This window comes from Equus caballus, chromosome 22 (assembly GCF_041296265.1).
Source record: "Equus caballus isolate H_3958 breed thoroughbred chromosome 22, TB-T2T, whole genome shotgun sequence".
NCBI lineage: Eukaryota > Metazoa > Chordata > Mammalia > Perissodactyla > Equidae > Equus > Equus caballus.
In genome coordinates this window covers 12,684,454-12,704,807 of record NC_091705.1, presented here as the reverse complement: position 1 = coordinate 12,704,807, position 20,354 = coordinate 12,684,454, and the positions used below count along the sequence as shown (strand labels likewise).

General features: G+C 40.3%; 1 long non-coding RNA gene across 2 annotated transcripts; it reads right to left on the bottom strand.

The window, feature by feature from the left end:
* Window positions 1-5,815: 5,815 nt before the first annotated feature.
* On the bottom strand, window positions 5,816-20,010 carry LOC138920194 (uncharacterized). 2 transcript variants are annotated; one of them, XR_011430965.1, is made up of 3 exons: window positions 19,709-20,010; window positions 6,606-6,702; window positions 5,816-6,094 (listed from the first exon to the last, which is right to left on the bottom strand). It is a non-coding gene; the product is annotated as an uncharacterized lncRNA (long non-coding RNA). The 2 variants fall into 2 exon arrangements; XR_011430964.1 differs by having other exon boundaries at window positions 5,816-6,089; window positions 19,709-20,002.
* Between the last annotated feature and the right edge of the window lie 344 nt (window positions 20,011-20,354).

The window sequence follows — 20,354 nt, the reverse complement described above, 5'->3', positions numbered from 1 at the left end:
ATTTAGGATCCTAGTAGATCACAGAAAACAACCATGCTTTTATTCATGAGGTCCAGGGTTTGAGGACAGAGTGACCTCATCTCAATGAAGTTTTAGCAGGATTGCTCTGTGAACAAATATGTTTCCTTTGCATTGTGATCTGTTATTATCATCTCTTCTTATTTCTTTTTATTTGAGGTGGATTGATTCACATTGGCCTATGTCTTTACTTTTAGCGTTACTTTATTTTTTCGCCCTAAGTATATCTAAGCGTATGTCTTGTAAGCTGCATATTATTGATTTTTAAATAATTTTGAGTCGTGTTAGAGAGCAAAGTAAACTGTTTACAAGTATTATAACAATTGTTGCTCTTGATCTAACATTTTATCATTTAATTTTCCTTCAAAATAATTATTTTATTTGTGATTTCTAATCTATGTTTACCCAATTAGTGAAAAAAAAAAAAACACTTTGGCAGGTAGGGATTTTTTTCCTCTTGGAGTTTTAAGTACTCCTTACTTCTCTATTCCCCTTTGTAGAAGATTACCTTATTGTTACCAATTATTTGCTGCCCCTACCAGAGAGGGTGTTGTTCCATCCCACACTGATGCAAGATCAACCAGATGAGGTTCACCAGTACTGAGAGGAAGATCTAAGAGCCATCTCATGGGTCCACCATTGATCGTCTCCCTCTTTCAAGGGGCTGGACATTCCAGATCAGAGGTTCTCTTTCAGCTTCGATCCCAGACTGACGAACCACAGTTTGACCCACAATGCTATGCAAAAAGAAAGCCTTTGTTGTGTAAGCCACTGAGATGTTTGGGTTGTTAGCTACTGTAGCATAACTAGCCTAAGCTGATTGATACAGAAATTAGTACTGGAATTAGGTTACACTAATTATGCTCATTTCCCATTATCATTAAGCCCTACATCTACAATCTCCTTTTCTCCCATGGCTCCCCTTCAATCACTACTTCCAAATTCTGAGTATGTTTGGCATCACATTCCACTTCACTATTCAATTATTACCATTTTATTATCTGGCTTCCATTTCTAGTATTTCAAATGATGTTTATTTAACCAGGCTATATTATCTCTTTTTTTCTAACTTGCCTCAGGACAGATGTTTAAATTTTCTCAAAATTCCATTTTTATAAAAGCTTAAAAATAGAAGGTAATATATATATATACACACAATATATATAATATGTTTATATATACACACTATATATATATACATGCACTATATATATATACACACTATATATAAATATGTTTATTTTTTATTTTCATGTAAAACTTAATTTTAGGTTAGTTTTAAAATTCTGTTATTTCTTTTAGATTAACTAGTGATTTTTTCTGATTTCCTTCCTGGATTATTCTACCCTGTCTACCACCAATTTATCTCTGCAATAAATACTCTAACAACCTTAATGGCTGGTTTTCCTTATATAAGGCAAGACATCTTACGTAAAAATTTCTTTCTTCCTTTATATAAGGGAGAGAAAGCCAACCTGGAGGTCCCCACAACCATTCTCTGTGTGGGGAGACTTGCTTGGCCTCGTGCGGGTCTATCGATTTCTCAGCTGCCTCTTAGAAACTTCCCTAAGAAACAATTCCACCAGCTGCCTTTTCAAAATGGCTGAGAGGCTGTGGATTCCTGGCTCTGGGCAGCTTTAAAAAAGTGCCATCAGGTGAGTCTTAATTCTCTTTATCTGCTTGTACTTAAGAATCTTCCAAGGCTTGTGCACAGCCTGGCCCAACAGAATCAGGTCAGGATGGCGGAGCAGCCCTGAGCCCCAAGAGCTCAGAGGAGGAGCTCAGTGGAGGACTCAGTGGTAAGTGGAGTCTGGAGGTGCAGGCAGGTGAGGAGTCAGTGCTAGAAATATCACGTGGCAGAGAAAGGAAAGACCATGGTGCAACCGAAGCAGCATTCTAGTTCTTGAAGGGATGTGGTATTTTGGCTGCCACTTAATTTGAGTACCAGGCCTAGATTAAAAAGAAAACAGAATAAACACAGCAAAACAAACAAACCAAAGCAATTAATTTGGCTGGTAGTCAGTGATGGAGCAAGAAGGTGAAGAATGTAATAAAATAACTGTCAATAAGGTACAATATAGGTACATATTTGCAGATGAATAAGGAAAGAACTAAACTATACCTGAGTATATTAGTTTCTTGGGGCTGCTATAACAAAGTAAAACAGAGTGCCTTATAAGAACAAAAATTTACCATTTCACAATTCTGGAGACTAGAAGTCTGAAGTCAAGCTATCAACAAGGTTGGTTCCTTTCTGGGGCTCTGAGGGAGCTCTGTTCCATGCCTCTCTCCTTGCGTCTGGTGGTTGCTGGCAATCTTTGCCATTGCTTGGCTTGCAGATGAAGCAGCACTACAGTCTCTGCCTCTGTCTTCACATGGCGTTCTCCTCTGTGTGTGCCTCTGTCCAAATTTCCCTCTCCTTGCAAGGATTCTGGTTGTTGGATTAGGCCCACGCTAATCAACATGACCTCATCTTAACTTGGTTATAGCAAAGTTATAGTAAAGATCATAATTCCAAATAAGGTCATGTTCCAGGGGTTGGGACTTGAACATATGGTTTTTGGGGACACAATTCAAATTACAACACCAAAGCACAGGTGTGTAGCCAGATATGTAGCTACTTTTTCAAATTCTTTCAAGTCTCACATGTAGAATCATGATTACCACAATATGTGGGGCCAAAAAGAACCCACATGTGGGGCCCAGCTCTAAATGTTAGGCAGGGACGAGTGGAAAGGAAGACTAGCAAATCATCAGAAAACGAACAGACAGCACCAGAAACTCTTAGAATGAGCAGGGTATACAAGTGAAGGATGGAAAAATGAAAACAAACAAACACAAAACTGTGATAACTGCTGTGTTTTAGACTGTATGGTTGTCCTCGATTCTGCACCCCTCCTTGCATCCGCACATTGCCATGGCTTCGTAAGCCGAGTATATTTCCCAGCCCCTTGACTTTGGGCTGTCCCACCTGTTTTGCTTCAGCCAATGGAATGGGGATGACGCATGTCAATTCCAAATCATATGAAACCTTGAGTGTTTCTGATTCTCCCTTAGCCTCTATCATTCCCCTGAAAAGAAGTCTGCTGGGACAAGGAGAAGGAAAAGCATATCAAGTAGAGCTGCATCAGCTTCTGCACAGACATGTAGTGAAAGGCAGAGCCACCCTGATCCCAGAGCCTGAAGCTGAGTTGTCCCCCAGCTGAAGATTCTCCATGAATATCTGAGAGAATAAAAAACTATTGTTTTAAGACACTGAGTTTTGGGTGGTTTTTCATGTGGCGTTATCATGCCAATACTTAAGTGATACAACAGCCATGGCATGAAACTTCAAAAGTATTTTTTTCAGTTTCTGGAATGCTTGCAATTGTTTTTAAAGGACTATTATAAATAAGACACTCTCATAATTACCCAAGGACGTACAGATGTGCTGACTTAAGGGTTAATACTTCGCATAGCTGCAGTAGAGTGGCAATATTAAGGTACGAAATTCTGGGAAAGAAGGAAAATTAGTAGGGCATGTCCATTTGGACAAAGTGCTGAGCATTAAAACCAAGGGAAAAAGGCTGAAGGTTTTTTTTTAGATACTCATCAGTCATCTTGGGCTGCTATAATGAAATACCATAGACTGGTGGCTTAAACAGCAGAAATTTATTTCTCACAGTTCTGGAGGCTGGAAAGTCCAAGATCAACGTTTATACGGGTTTTGGCATGTGATAACAACTCTCTTCCTGGCTTGCAGATGGCTACCTTCTTGCTGTGTCCTCACATGATGGAGAGACACATTTCTGGTATTGCTTCCTCTTTTATAAGGACACCAGTTTTGTGGAGTCAAGACTCTACTCTTATGACTCCCTTTAGCCTTAATCACCTCCTCATAGGCTCTATCTCCAATATATACGTGAGAGGGGTTAGGGGTTCAACACATGACTTTGTGGGGACACAATTCAGTTCATAGCTGTTCTTTAATTAGGGCTCATGTTTCTACACTCTGCTCAGGTAATAGAGTATAGACGAGAACCAGCTAACAGTAATAATAATAGTTCCTTACATTGGCATGATACTTTATATTTTTCACTACTTTATTTCCATAATTAATGTTTGATGGTGGCAAATAGTTATTACCCTTACTGTATAAATGAGGAAGCTTAAATATTTTATAAAATGAGGAAAAAAAGTGATTTTCTTAGAGTATAAGAATTATGATGACTCAAGGGCAGGAACCTAGAAAGTCTGAGAACTCATCACCAATATTTTTTTACAACAGTAGTCTTTAAGATCAGAGAAAAAAAATTGAAATTACATAAACCACTCACACCTTGGATATTCGATTCGAGAAGGCTCTCATTTTGCAGATCATCTACGAAATCCATCATTTTAGAGAGAAGGATAATGAAGCGCAAAGTTCCATTGGCTTGTTCTCAGTCACATGTCTATGGAATTTGTCTCCATCTCCCCCAGCACAGAGCCTCCAGCGCAGACATCTTGAGCAGATATAAAGGTGGAGATAGCTATTGCTAAACTGTCAATTTTCACTTGTAAATTAGACGGGATGAAATAGCGTCAACTGAAGATTAGTAATGAGTTCACATTGTAATGGAGACTGGCAGGTTAACGAATGTTGAAATAAAATATGAAGGAGTACTGTAGACATATGGCAGTGGGAATAACAAAGTCAAGACTAACTAAAATCTGCTCGTATCCAGATTTCTTCTGAAATTGGACAGTTATCGATTAAATGTACTAACTGTATATTGTCCATTCATTTCTTTGTACATTGGAAACAACTTCTTCCAGGGAGAAAAACTAAAGTGTGAAAAAATAGGGAAAATATCTGGAAGAAAGAAATTTCGAGAATAAAAAAAAATCCTCACAGGGACTATCCTCTCCTAATTTATAATCTTAGAGAAATTAAATATTTTTATACATTTAAATCCTCATAATTTTTACCCATGTTACTATACTTAGGAAATTATTAGGTAGTGTTCTGTAAAAGAGGAAATGACACAAGAGACGTATGATCCAAGAAGGAAGGACTGTGACACACAAGAGTAGTGAGTGGAAGCCCAAGAGTGAAGAAAAGTCCCAGATGACAGGTCAAGAAAAACCATATTTGAATTGGAGGAAAAAGACAATAGCTCTAGAAGAAAAGTCTCTATGGGGGAAAAATAAGTAGTTGTTAGATTATCTATTATGATATGCCACTTGGAGTAAAGAAAACTTCTGAGAGGTATATGAGAGAGCTAATGAAATATTTGGAAAAGTAATGAGGATAGCTACATAGGTAACTATGTATGGTAGAGTAATGGCTTTGTGTGTGTGTGTGTGTGTGAGGAAGATTGGCCCTGAGCTAACATCTGCTGCCAATGTTCCTCTTTTTGCTTGAGGAAGATTGTCCCTGAGCTAATATCAGTGCCAATCTTCCTCTGCTTTGCATATGGGATGCTGCTACAGCCTGGCTTGATGAGTGGTGTGTAGGTCCTCATCTGGGATCTCAACCCATGAACCCTGGGCAACCAAAGTGGAGTGCATGAACTTAACCACTACACCACTGGGCCGGCTGCAATGGCAATTATTAATTCCAGGAAAACCAAAAAGTTGTAAAAGGAAGGACATGTGATTATAATATAATAATTGGTTTAGTGAATAACATTTACTTAGGTATAATGAAATAAACAGATGTCATTGATTAATTGTAAGTGTCAGGTAGCTATATTAGGAGTATGGGGGAAATGGTTTTAAAATACTTTGTTAGTAATCTATTGCTGCATAACAAATGACCCCAAAACTTTGTGGCTTAAAATAACAAACATTTATTCTCCTCACACTCCCTGTGGATCAAGAATTTGGTAGCAGCTCAGCTGGATGGTTCTGGCTCAGGGTCTCTGATGAGATTATGGTCCAGATGTTGGCTGGGGCAGCAGTCATCCGAAGACTTGGCTGGGGTGGGAGGAAATGCTTCCAAGCTCACTCACATGGCGCCTGGCAAGATGCTTCAGTTCCTCAATGGATGTTGGACAGGTGCCTCAGATCCTCACCATTTGAGCCTCTTCTCACAACATGGCAGCTAGCTTCTCTTAGTGCAAGTGATAAGAGAGAGACAGAGAGAGAGGAGAGACCGTGACAGAAGCCATGTTACTTTTCTATGACCTCATCTCCCAAGTCAAACACAGTCACTTCTGCTTTATTCCATTTGTCAGAAGTGAGTTACAAATTCCAGCCCACATTCGAGAGAAGGAGGATCAAGCCAAGCAAAGAGTATCAGGGAATTTGTGGACATATTTTTAAATCCACATAAGAACTTTTATAAATTATAGAGCGTCAAAAGATATACTCTAAATTTGATTAATCGAAAAAGTAGCATAAGCATTTTATTTGTGTGAAAGTAAGTACTATTAAAAAACAGCTAAAAGAAGTAAAAGTGGTTGTCTTTGGGGAGGAGAATTGAGGAGGTAAGGAGGAAAGACGTAGGGCACTATTTTTTTATATTTTTTTATAGTCCTTTCATAACTATTTTGTTTAAAAAAGTTTTTTAAATTAAACACAAAGAGATAGAAAGAAAATGGAAAAAAGAAAAACTTTCTTACCACGTTTCAGCACTGTTTGATGCCATGTCTATTTACCATCTAAAGCTTCTTGATATAACACTATTATTCCTTGTTCCATGTTTTGAGAATCTCAGACCTAAAGAAAAAAATGTTAAGGAGATTCTCCTTCTCAACTTATTTTTCATGAAAGGAAGGGAAGAGAAGGGAAAGGAAGGAAAAGTAAGAGAAGAGGAGAAGAGAGGGGAGAGGGTAAAGGCAGGGAGAGGGAAGGAAAAAGGGAAGAAGGCATTTATATTCTCCTTCCAAGTCACCACTTCTGATAGCCCTTTAACATCCTGTGAAGCAGGGGAACATTAATTAAATTTAAAAGGCATCTTTATAAATCAATTATCAAGGAGCTTGATTAATATTTGTTGAATGAATTAATGAATTTCCAATGACCTTACCGTACAAATGCTGTCAGTTCTCCAATATTATTGATTTTCCCACAAGGATAGTAGACGGAAGCTATTCCTGTATTCCTAGGGAAAATCTTACATGCAAGTTTTCTTGTCTTTATTTCTATTTTGTGTACATTTTTGTCTTTGTTTCCATGGCGCCAAATATTGCTTCAGATGTATAATTTTTGGAAAGGCATCTACCCAGTGCTAGGCTGTGCTCTAGAACACGCAGCCATCACTCTAGTTCGAAGGTGAATCCGGGTGGGCTTGTCTCCCCCTTGTGTCCTTGTTCTATTCAATGCTCATCCTTCTGTCAGACACCTGTGGTGATCCAGGGAACCCGTCTGGAAACATGTTTTCCTGTTTTTTCTCCTATATGGCCGCACCATTTTAAATGTGTTAATTGAGTTTCCTACATTGCGACTGGCCGTATACACATTTTTTTTTGTATCAGTGAGTATGTACCTTCAGCTCTCAGTGACAGAAATGACCTACAGTGGGTTAAAGAAATAAGGAATTTTCTTTTTCTCATGTAAAAAGTGGTCCGGAAATGGGCTGCATTTGTCTCCTTTTTCTTTTCCATTCAGCCATCTTAGGATGTGGCTTCCAAGCTCATCGTCGTTACCTCAAGGTTTCAGAATAGCTGTTTCACCTCTGGCATTGCTTCTGCATTCCTGCCAGGAGGAAGTGGAAGATTCAAAGGAAAAGTGGTAAGCCAGCCAAGTCTCTCTGCCATTAAGGAGCTTTCTCAGAAGTTTCACTATCTGTCTAGACCAGAATTGGGCTATCTGGCCACCGTTCAATGTAAGGAAGGCTGGGAATTATTTTTTCGTTGTTGCTGTTTGAGTGTTTGTTTGAGTGTTTGAGTGAGTGTTGCTGCTATGGCAAATTGCTTGCAAAAATGACAGCAATTATCTTCCTCTTTTTTCCGCCTCCCTTACAATGTGACTTTGAACCTCCTCCCACTAAGAGGTACAGTCTGTTTCCCCACTCCTTAAGTCTGGGCTTGCCTCATAACTTGTTTTTGCCAATGGGATCAAGTGGAAGTGATGTCATGCGACTTTCTAGCCTAGACCTCAAAGGAATGTACATGCTTTGTCTTGCTCTCTCAGAACTATGTTGATGCACTATGTGAACAAGCCAAAGCTGTCCTGCTGGATGCGAGATGAAAGACACATGGCTCGATCACCCCTGCTACCCCAGGCAATAGCCAGCCCATCCTCAGAAACAGAGTTGCCTGGCTGACCAGCAGATGATCTCAGACACATGAATGAAACCCACAGAGACCATAAGAACCAGTAGCTGAACCAAGCCCATATTACTGACTCAAAGAACCATGAATGGTGGTTAAGTCACTGAGTTTTTTTATGGATTATAATACATCAAAAGCTAACTGATACAGTTACCCTAAATAAAAATAGGGCTGGTGCTGGCCCGGTGGCACAGCAGTTAAATTTGTGTGTTCTGCTTCAGTGGCCTGGGGTACACCAGTTCATATCCCAGGCATGGACCTACACACTGCTTATCAAGCCATGCTGTGGCAGGCATCCCACATATAGAGAAAGATGGGCACAGATGTTAGCTCAGGGCCAATCTTTCTTAGCAAAAAGAGGAGGATTGGTGGTGGATGTTAGCTCAGGGCTAATCTTCCTCAACAAACAAAACAAAACAAAACAAAAACAAACCAAAAAAGAATAGGGCTATAATTGTAAGGGAGAAGGTAAGAAAGGATATTAGTTAGACAGCTAGCTGCATCTATCATAGAGTGGACCAATATTTCCTGACTCTATGGTATTCTGTGGGCTCAAAGGAACTTATATCTCTTTTAATTGATTTTTTTTTTAAAAAATTCAATACGTAGGATAATGATTATTTTAAAATAAAGCTGAGAGATTCAGGATGCATATTGAGTGGGTATGTACGACAGTTAGTGGAGAGCAAATGAGCAAGCAAGGCCCTGTGCCTCCCTTAATTTCTTACTCAGATGAACACCACCCGCCACCATGGTGGATTGGACCATCATCGGTTTTAGGTGTTTTCATCTTTAGTCATATACTGTTTAATTCATGCTCCAGTGGCACTGATGGTTAGAAGGGAGGAAAAAGAAATGCTGGTTTGGAAAACAAGAGACAAATAAAAATCCCATTAAGATCATCTTCACCAGATCTGTGGGCTGCAATCATATTAACTATTTCTCATATAGCAGGGACGCCTTTCATGGCACTTCAGGAACCAATGCTTAAAAGGAAAAATACAGCAATGATTATTATATCCAAGTTGGCATATTATGTATTGAAATAAGAACTAACCATACTTACACAGTGTAATTTGGAAAGAAATACTTCTAAATATGTCAGAAGCCTTCTCTTGCATTTACTCATTTTGAAACACAAGAAGAAAATTGTAAAAATAAACTGCTTTATTTTTATGCAAAATGCAAGCATCCCAAATATCAGGTCATAAAAATTAGTATCTTTTGGTGTCCATGTTGAATGGTGTGATATGAAATTATATTTCAAACTATAGTTTTATATATGTTCATTACCAAATCTAGTCATGATATAGTTTTGATAATTAACTTAAACTAAGTCAATGTGTCTCTTAGTAAATGAGGAAATTTAAAAGCAATACTTTATATATGATATATAATCATTAAATACTTCAAATGCAATATATATGTATATACGTATACATGTGTACATCTATATAAAAATATATACACATATATTAAGTAACTATGAGACCTATTTATTTATCTATATCTCATAGTTACTGAATGTTAGTTCTTTAACACAAATGCATGAGAATAAATAATGGCTCCATGGGTGACACAGGGTATTACCAACCAGACAGCAAAGATGTAACTGACAAAAAGAATGCTGCCATGGAGACATGTTGCTGCAGGGGTGCTGGGCAACTTCTCAGGCTTTGTGCTGCTTATCTTATTCATGGCTTGGTTCTGCATCAGCCGTTGCCATTGACAGAGGGTGAGGCATGGCCCAGGTAATTACTGTGGGAGCAGGATCCGAACTAGCTGCCCCCTCACAGGTCTTGGTGTCCTCAGTCTTGGCATTTCACTTGTTCCCTGTGTTTCACAGCAATGTGTATCTTCTTTGTTTCCAAAATGAGCTCTCTTTAGCAAACCCTCTTCATGTTGTAGACTCTTTGGGAGTTGAGGGCAAAATTTATTTGTCAGGCATGTTCTTATCAGAATTGATTTCTAATAGGCTAGCATGTGATTAGGAGGGACCAACCCAATGGAGAAGTGCTAAAATTTTCAGAGGTTAAACAGGGCAAAAAGTAATGGAGGCCATCTTCTCAAGCCTGACCAGAGGGGTGATGGAAGTTTGGAGTCCCAATCCACTTTGATGTTCTCAAATGTTTTGATGATAGCCAAAAGGCTATTCAAAATTAATTCGTATAAAACAATGATGCTCTGTACAAAGGCAGAAAAGCCTACAAATAAGGAATCCTCATGCTTCAGAACTAAGGGCTGACCTAATTCACGATGGCCTTGCTCTGTGAACATCCCCATCTGTAGCAGGCCCACTTTCCTTTTTTAGTACCAGGCACTGGGCAGAGAGGAGTCATGTGGTTTCCCCAGCTTGCCACAAAGTTGTAGAGAATAATTAATGAAGGGCCAACACTGGAACTTATTTTCAGCTCATTTGATATAACTGTGTTTTCTGGATGCACAGCTGAGATTTTCCAAATAACAATAAATGTGCATTCTTCACGTCCTTACCCTGACCTACTGAACTGCCAGGAGTGCGTACAGGTAAGACTCCTCTTAGGAAAGCCAGACTTTAAGATATCAAAACAGCCTTGTACAGTGCTTGTGTTTTTATACACGTCTTATTTCTGAATTGGATTTTGTATCTGTTGAGGACCTAGGCTGCTTTTTATCTTTCATTCTGATCCCAAATTTATATTGGGAGCATATGTATTTATCTATATCAGGAACATAAAAAATTTATTGGTGAGAATATTAAAGGATTAAATCGCTATGTTTGTAATTAGAGGGAAGAGCTCCTGATACTTGCGCATCAGAGGCATCTGGTAGGAATTCCAGGACAGATCAGAGTATCAGTACAAAGGTCTGGGCAGCCGTGTGGCTGAGAGTGTTTTAGGTTAAGTCACCATAGAAGCAGACCCTTAGGGGTAGGGTGAAGATTAGTACATGAGAAAAGATGGAGGAGACAAGAAGGAGCAGGAGGAAGGATGGCAAATTTTATAACACAAAGTCTAGATAAGGTGACACACCACCATCGCCATGGCAATCTCTGAGACATGGTATGATGCAATCTGTGCAAAGCCCTTAGCACAGGGCCTAATGCACAGCAAGCACCTGGGAAACAGTTATTGAAGGTCTCCTACAAGGCAGGCACTCTGCTCAGTGCTTTTTACGAAACTCTTTTAATTTTCAGAACATCTCCACAAGAGAGATACTATTATCACCATATTACAGCTGAAGCAACTGAAAACTGAGGGAGTAAGTTACTTGCCCAAGGTCACGTGACCACTAGTCATAAATCCATCATTTAACTGCTAGATGGTTCTGCCTCCTTGTTAGCTATTATCATAGTTAATGCTAATTGGCTGTTGTTATTAAGTATTATTATTATTTGTACTCCATAATAATACTTCATGCTACCGTCACTGCTCTGTACTACCTCCAAATGCTCACTATTATTATTAACAGCAAAGTGTGAGTATGATTGCACTGTTTTAAGAGTCTAGGACTTGGAATTCAGGCTGCCAGTGTTCAAATATTTTTCTTCTTTCATTTCCTAACTGCGAGTGTAAATCGGTTACTAAACCTTTCTCAATTGGTAATCTCATCTGGAAAATGGGTATCATCCTTGTATTGTGATCTTTAGGGCGTACAACAGAGATCTTTTTTTATTCTTTTCTGTTGGGCACATAAGATTGTACTTCCCCAGCCCATCTCAAGGTAGGTGTGACCATGTGACTTGCATTTGGCTAATGAAATGTGAGTGAAAGTGATCAGTATAACTTCCAGGCAGACGTTTTAAGTGCAAGTGAACAACTTGCCACATCCCCTGTCCTTGCACTGGCAATCACAAGGGAGGGTTGTCACCCCAGTCCCTGACTGACCATGTTGATCAGACCCCTCAGACAGCCCATGATTGGCATGTAGCATGAGTGATAAGTAAATCTTAGTTGGTTTAAGCACTTGAGATTTTGAATTATTAGTTTTTTATAGCACAATCTAGCCTACTCTGATCTAGCTGCAGAATAACCCAGTAAGTCACAATTGGTTAAGCTACGCTGCAGTAACACACAGCCCTGTGATGACATGATGTAGCTTATGCTACATGTACATCATGGGTTGACTGCATCCTCTTCTCCATGTCGTCTTCATTCAGGGACCCAGGCTGACAGAGTAGCTGCCATCTTGAAAATTCCTGGTTGTCATGGCAGAGAGGAAAGAGAGCGTGGCAAACCACACATTGGGTCATAAAGCTTCTGCCTGCTGATAATGCATGGCACTTTGCTTACATCTTGAGGGCCCCACCTAAGTGTAAGAGTGCAGGGAACAGCAATCCTACCTCTACTTTAGAGAACAAGTCCTAATATATTACGCATAACCTCACAGATTTCTCTATATCTACCTCATCTAACACGTATATTACCTGTATTACCAATATTAAACTTTGTGTGTTTATATGTAAATATCCTGGGTACAGAAAGTGATTTGTAAGCAAGTGACATTTTAGTTCCAGGATTAAAAAAAATATTTGGCCAAATCTTTGCAGGTAGAATTTTGTTTGGGGTCTGAACAACCTCTTCTATTAATTTTTGCAAAAAGTATTCCTTTGGAAAGAAGAGACTATGCCTCTATCCTCTGGAATATTTAGTTATCAAAACCCTTTTGGAAAATATTAAGCATTGAGCCCTCTTTACTTTAGGTTCAAGGGCATTTAAAGGGACATCAACACAACTTTTCTTTCTCCAATTTTCATTTTCCTTTCATTCTAGTTTATTCAGGTAGTGATCATTGTGGTTATGCTGTAATGCGAGTTATAATCATTTGTGTATTGCCTATCATGTATACCTCATTATTACTCTGCAAAGGAATGACTGTACCAATTATTAAATTTGCAAGATTGACTTAACTGAAGTTTGGCTTGATTTCAAATCTATACCTTATTTCTGTATGCTCAAACTTATCAGTTGGTTATACATGTCACATTGGCTACTAATTTGATTTTTTTTTAAATAGAAGAAGAAAAATAGAGGGAATACTGTCCCTCATACCATCACCATGATTTTTCTCATTTTGATAATAAATCCATCTAATGTGTGTATAAATCCATCCCATATGTAACTATTCATCTAGAACTTTCAATAATGTGACTATAATGCCTACACACAAAGCTCTAAGCCAGCTGAAGACCAACCAGCTTTCCTGCATAGAAAATTGAATTCTTCTCCCTAGAAAACAGCAGAGACAAGCAGAATGTGAGGATCAATGAAGATTAATGGCATATTGCTTGATACAAATTGAAACAGACAGAGGAAATGTTGTCTCTTGGGGTTAATCAGGGGCTGATCAGGGTCCAGACTTTTGGTCTAATATCCAACTCTAGTACTTTTTCTCTGAGATGCTGATGCTACTTATGCAGCCCCTTCTGGCTGGCAGTGAAAGAGGCACATGAAGGATGGAGTTTTATGGCTTTGAGGTTAACAAAAGGGAACAGAATCTCTCACAGCAGTATTTGTCAAGGTCTCATGTTTGTCAGATTGTAGTGACAGGAAAACCTGTGCATATCTCCAAAACATCTTGTGGCTAGAGTTCATGAATGGTCTCATGTGTCTTGTCAGTGAATGTGCTTCCTCTTGACTTGGCTGCTGGGAAGCTCAGAATTGAATCTGTGACACAGTTTAAACCTTTTTGCAGAACTGAAAACATTTTGGGGTACTGTAGAGCCTTTGCTTGGTTTTATCTAACCTCATTAACTGTCTTTTGTTAACTATTTTGACTTTTTATGGAGCTATGCAGGGAATGCATCAATCAGTTCATCGACATTCTTATGGCTAAATACCAAACTTTAAAGTTACAGTGATGAGATGAAGACTCATCGGAGGCTAAAATAAGCTGGAGAATACATAACCTATAGCTATTGAGGAGGTCGTTGAAATAGAATCTAATTGGATTGACTGACGGTCAATCTCAGGGCTATTTTGAGCCAGAAATGCATTGTTTCTCGGGGACATAGTAGGAAGTAGGGTCAAGCCCTAGAGAGAAAAGAAAAGGCTAATTGACTTGGAAAAATAATAGGTTGCAATATAAATGATAAAATTTCTTGAGCACCATCTCTGAAAGTAGAAGCCAATGCGTCATTGTGAGGAGAAATAGAGTGTCATTGATATTAGTGAACTTCCTTGCATGTCTCGGGTAGCCCACAACTGCTGGGTTCCTGGTGCAGCATAACTAACTTGCTTAGTGAATTCCTTGGGGAAGACAGAGGTTGTATTTCGGGTGGCGGGGTCTATGACTCATCCTGTGTAAACTACACTTCCGTGTGGTGAGAAAGACAGGTTCTTATCTGCAGCAACTACGGCAGTGGAGTTAAGCTCCTAGGGCTGGTGTTCCATCTGCCTATTAGTCTACTTGTCGTGTACGATGAATCCATAGAAGGATCTGAGGCACCTTGGAGAGTGCTCCTTAGAGATAGTAAATAGGCCAGAGGTTCTGACTGGGGACCAGTAGCTGAGTGGTTTGTAGATGAGGAAAATATTTTTAATAGACTAAGTAGCCATGACAGGAACAAACTGTGTGTGTGTGTTGGGGGGGGGGGGGGGCGGTGTTGGTGGAGCTCCAAACCAAGGTGGAGTTGTAATAATGGAAGGTCGGTGGGGCTGTGACAGAATCTCTGTGAAGATATCCAAGCATGTTTGGGCTTCCAGAGATGACGTAGCAACTCTTGGCCCAACCACTTATTAAAGTACTTTTCATATATTAGCTCACTTAATTTTGTTTTTAGCTCTGTGATATAGATGCCATTATTATACTCATTTTACAGAAAAGGAAATTGAGACATTAAACACTTAGATAACTTTCCCACAGTCACTCAACTTCTAAGCCCAGTAACTGAGATTCAAACCCAGGCAAGGGGCCTTTAGAGTTATCGGCCTCACCACATCAGCTTTGCTGCTCTCAATCCCTGCTTAGAATGGCAGTGGAGCCCCCATGCAGCTATCGGGATATATTCAGGAGTGGCGGAGTTCAGAAGACTCCCCAGAAGCAGCCACAAGCTGTGCTCAGAATCAGCCCTCCTTCCCTTCTTCATCATCACCCAACACCTAGGCCCTATTTTTGAGCTTGGCTCTTAAACACAGGATGAATTCCCATTTCTGAAAAACAAACTCATTCGTGGAGAATTATTGCCTTCAGCTTCCAACTAGTTGGTCTATGAGGAGCAGGTTCCTCTACTTACATGTCTCAGGGAGCAGAGTGAGTCTTGATCTTTTCTCTTATTTAAGTTGATCCATTTCCTCTGCAGTGACCATCTTGGCAACAAGTGTGACATCTTTTGCTAAGCTTCTAAAAAAGAATGAATTCCTTTTCTTTCTGTTTCCAGGAAAATGGGTCCCGTACCGGCCCTAGAAAGGGCCGGTAATAACACAGGGAAGAGCTCACGTGATCCTCTGCAGAACAAAGCAAGTCTGTCTCTCTCAGTTAAGCCAAAATTCAGCAAAAACCTGTACCCACTTCATGGTTAAGCTCTGAGAAATTGGGCTCATTAGAGTCCCTAAGTGCTGACACTACCACTAATTATTTCATGACTCCTAGAGCCTGGCTTTTGTCACAGATCATGGCCAGACAACTGCCTCCTTGGCAGGGAACATCCCTCTGTAATAACTGGCCATAAAGACCATTAATGGTGACACTCCTTCTGCCTCTGATCTGCAATCTGCTCCAATTACCATTGATGAGATATCAGAAGATAATCTACTACCAGGCAGGAATATTGAGTGCTTCAGCTCTGCTGCTGCGAAAGCGAAGAGGATAGGAAGAGTTCATTTGACCCGATAAGTTACCTTTACGAGAAAGTAAACAGTGGAGGTGCAAGTGTGGGAAGAAAGTAAAAAAGAAGAAAATAAGGTGGCAGTGCCTATAATTGCTTCCTAGATTTTCTCTCTCTCTTTTTTAAACCACTCTTGACCTGTCTCTTTCCCTATGTTTACTTTGAATTGCCTTTATCTTCCCCAGGTTTCAAGATAGCAATTAACACCAATTCTAAAATTTAAGAAATGTCAGTTACCTAGGAATTCTAACAGCAATTAAAATGTTATCAGGAAAATTTTAAATTCTAATTGAAGGAAAAGAAAAACAATATCATTAAGAAATCGTCTGTGACATTTTAGTGCTGGAAACAAAACTCTTCCCGGATCTCACAGGTAATGCTTTGTGCCTGGAGAGACCTTTAAAATAAATGTCACATTGGACAGGAAAGGCCCACTGCTTGGAGCAGACCAGGCAGCTTTTCAGAGGCTCTAGGCCACAGTGCTGGGCTCTCAGAAGAATGAGGATTTACATGTGGTCTGTGCCTGGAGAACTGTATCAGTCAGGGTTCAGCACGAAAACAGAGCTACTGTGGATAGTACGAAATGAGGGCTTTATTTTGGGAATTAGACCTTATGCAAATGTGGCAAGACCTGGGGAAGTGCAGATCTGGAGGAGGAACCAGAGACTCAGAGAATCAGCTGCCAACTAGTCCGACTGCACCTCTGGTATGGATGACATCAGAACTTGCAGGAATATTCTGTAGCGATGTTCAGGCCGTTAGAGTGGGATGCTAAAAGGAGGAACCCAAGAGGGCCTATGGGAAGCTGTTGCTTCCGTGCAGATCTCACCTCCATGGGTCCACAGCCAAGCACCTGGTGGTGGGCCTGGGGGTGCAGTGAGGAAGAGGAGCAGGACAAGGGCCCGAGGAGATGGGACAAGTGAGGCCTGCCAGGTGCCTCGCTCCATCCACTGCTGCATCTCCCCACCATGACCTTTGGAGAGTGATGCTTCTGTTTCACTTCCTCCTTCTGGCTCATGAAAGTTCTCCCTTTGGCTTAATCTAACCGGATCAAACAGAGAAGGAGTTCTCAAAAACATGGTCCCCAGTGTTAGCCAAGTTGAGATGCACACTTCAGCACTCTGACTATCCAATAGCTCATTTACCTCAAGCTATCTGGCTATTTAACATTTCAATAAACACTTACTGAGTACTCATCACTATTCTAAGCATTCACATATCACAAAAAAGCATGTTTTTGACCTTTAAGGAGCTCACAGACTAGTTAGCAGAGAAAGACAGATATGTGAATAAAAACAAAAATTCAGTCAATTCAATGTGTTAAATGTAGTATTTCCGATATGAGCAAAATTATTTAGGAATACCAAGGAAGAGTCTCTTTCTACGGGAGTCAACGAAGGCTTTCATTGGGCATAAAATTGTGGCTTGTGCAACCCAGGAATTCAACTCCTAGACATCTACCCAAGAGAAATTAAAACATGTCCAAGCAAAGACATATATACATAACAGCATCAAAAATAATAATAACAAGCTGAAAACAATTCAACGCCCATCAACTGGTGAATGGATAAACATAATTTAGCATATTCATACAATGGAATAGTATGCAGCAATTTAAAAGAACAAACTACTGATACATGTAACAACACGGGTCAACAGCAAAACCATCATACAAGTAATAAATGCTAGAAATACTAAAAGCAGATTTGTACTTCCCTGAGGCTGGAGCTGGGAGCATGTATTGATAGCATATAGGAATGAGGGAATTTAGGGGTTGATAGATGTATTCTACATAATTGTATAAATTTACTAAAAACCATTGAACTGTACACTTACAATGAGTGAATTGTATGATATGTAAGTTGAACATCAATAAAGCTGTTAAAAATGTTACAGTTTCCCACTTGGAAGCCCACGGCAGTGACCCTGAGGTGATAAATACATCCCAAATGCACTTATGTGTGTGAATTCTTTGAAAGTCTGGCTTCATTAGTTGGAGACCCACTATGTTAGTTAGGCTAATGCTAGCAGCTGTGACAGATAAATTCCAATAGCTCAGTGATTTAAAAGAAGAGGAATTTATTTCTGGTTGCTATAAGTCCATAATGGATGCTCTCTGTTGGCAGGCAGACCTCCTTCAGGTGCTTTTTCAGGGACCCAGACCTCTCCTGTCTTGTGATTCTTCTATTTCCAATGTAGATTCTAAGCCTGTGCTGTTCATCGGCATCGAGCTGAGGGACGACAGAGCTTGGAGGAACACGTTGTGGTGGTGGTGATGGAGGTGGTGGTGGTGGTGTTTACAGGCCAGGCCTGGAAGTGACAGGCTTCACTTCCACTCACATTCTATTGGCTAAGACCATCATTTGGCCACATCTAAAGGCAAGGAAGGTTGGAAAGCAGTCTAGCCACGCGCCCAGGACAAAGAGGAACTGGGTTTGATGGAATGCTGGCTGAGTTCAGTTACATCTGCCTGCTGTGCTTCCCTTCTCATCCCTTTCTCTCTTCGCTTGCTTGTTTGAGGTTTGCAACTGATATACAGAGACACACTGGGCAGACTCTAGGATGCTATTTCCAGTGATAGGCTGATGCTAAAGAGGGAGTCCTCCGTGATGCTACTGGCCATGAGCATGGCAATGCTGATCAGACAATACTTTTTTTGCTGTATCGTTATGCACAACCCTTATCTTTATGTGGAGTGGGCAGCAGAAATTGAGGAGCAAGATTGCACTGATACCTGAATTGCTCTGTGTTATAAATTAGGCTGCGGCATCATCCCTCTATGACACTTCTTTTATCTCTGGGGACTTGGGAGTTAGTGTGTTATGCCTGCTACTCTTTAACAACTGAGGGGAAAGGACTCAGCTGAGCCTTTCAAGGACTCTTTCCAGTGACAGAAAAAGCTTGATGATGGCAGAACTGAGCAAAGTCCCCGTCTGAGCAAAGGGATGGCTGCTATTTAGAGAGCGGATCGATGTAACCACATATGTTATCAATATTCCAGCTAATTAGAGTTTTCTGCCTGGGGAGCATTGGTAGGAGTCACAAAAACAATGGTGACCCCTTTGTTGACAGACCCTAACCTATTTCATGCTCAGCTCTACTAATTCCCCACCTCATAAAGAAATTATCTAAGAGGGTTTATTAAAGCCTTCAGCATCCTCATAAGACAGTCCTAGTGTGGCGGGAAGAGGATATTGATGGCTTGTCCATTATCAGCTGTGCATGGGATCTTGAAAAAGAGCTGGATGTTTGTTTCCTCTTCATGATGGAAGAGCAGAGGTGCTTAATTACACTCAAGCACTATTATCCCAGCAGCACTTCTGTTATCACTATAAACACCTGAAATCTTTAGGGTGAACTGCTCTGACTTGATAGTGGTAATTGACTGGAAAGGAGCATTTAAAACTGGTTCTGCTTGTACATTTGCACTTGGCTGAGGACCTCAAGTGCTCCTGCCTAAAACATTTTGATGACATCCCTCCACACTAGAAATAATGTCCAGCCTCAGCCCTGTGTGATCTGGCCTCACCTAACTTCCCAGCCTCCCTCTCCCCTCCCCTCACTCACCACATCCCCTCCACCCTGGGCTTTTCTGTGTTTCTGAAACAAAACCAAGGGTACCCTCCCCACTGCATTTTGTACTCACCTTTCCTTCAACCTGGAGTCTCTTCCCCCAGCAATTCACAAGACTGGCTCTTCTTTACCTCTTAGCTTTCAACTGAAATGTCGCCTCCTCAAGGAAGTTTTTCTTCGTTATTCAGTATAACAGTATCCACCCCCAATCAATTACATCATCCTGTCTTATTTCCTTCATAGTAGTTTATTATCATAATGCTTACTTAATTTCTCTCCTTGCTTATTGTCTGTCTCTCCCAAAAGTATATTAGCCCCATAAGGGCAGAGATATTTTCCTGCCTTGTTCAATATTATTTCCAGCACCCAGAACAATGCTGGGTGCATAGAAGTGTGGAAATAGACAAAGACTATCCAAATGAGAATAAGCAAAGTCTATTTATTCAGAGTTTGTTATAGCAAGGGAGTCAGACTCCATCACTTGCATTTGGCAGAGACTCAAAAGCAGGCAGAGGAGTGCGAAAGCTTTACAGTGGAAATAAAACAGGAAGGCGTCGGATATGCCCTGACTGGAGGCTGTTGGCAAGGGGAGGCTGTGGGTGGGCTAATGAGAAGCAGGGCAGCCTATGTGATTGTATAGCAGGCATTTTTGGCTTTCTCCAGTTGGTCCCAAGTTGGAAGTAAAGGCAAAAATTTGAGAAGCTGCCAGTTATTGATCA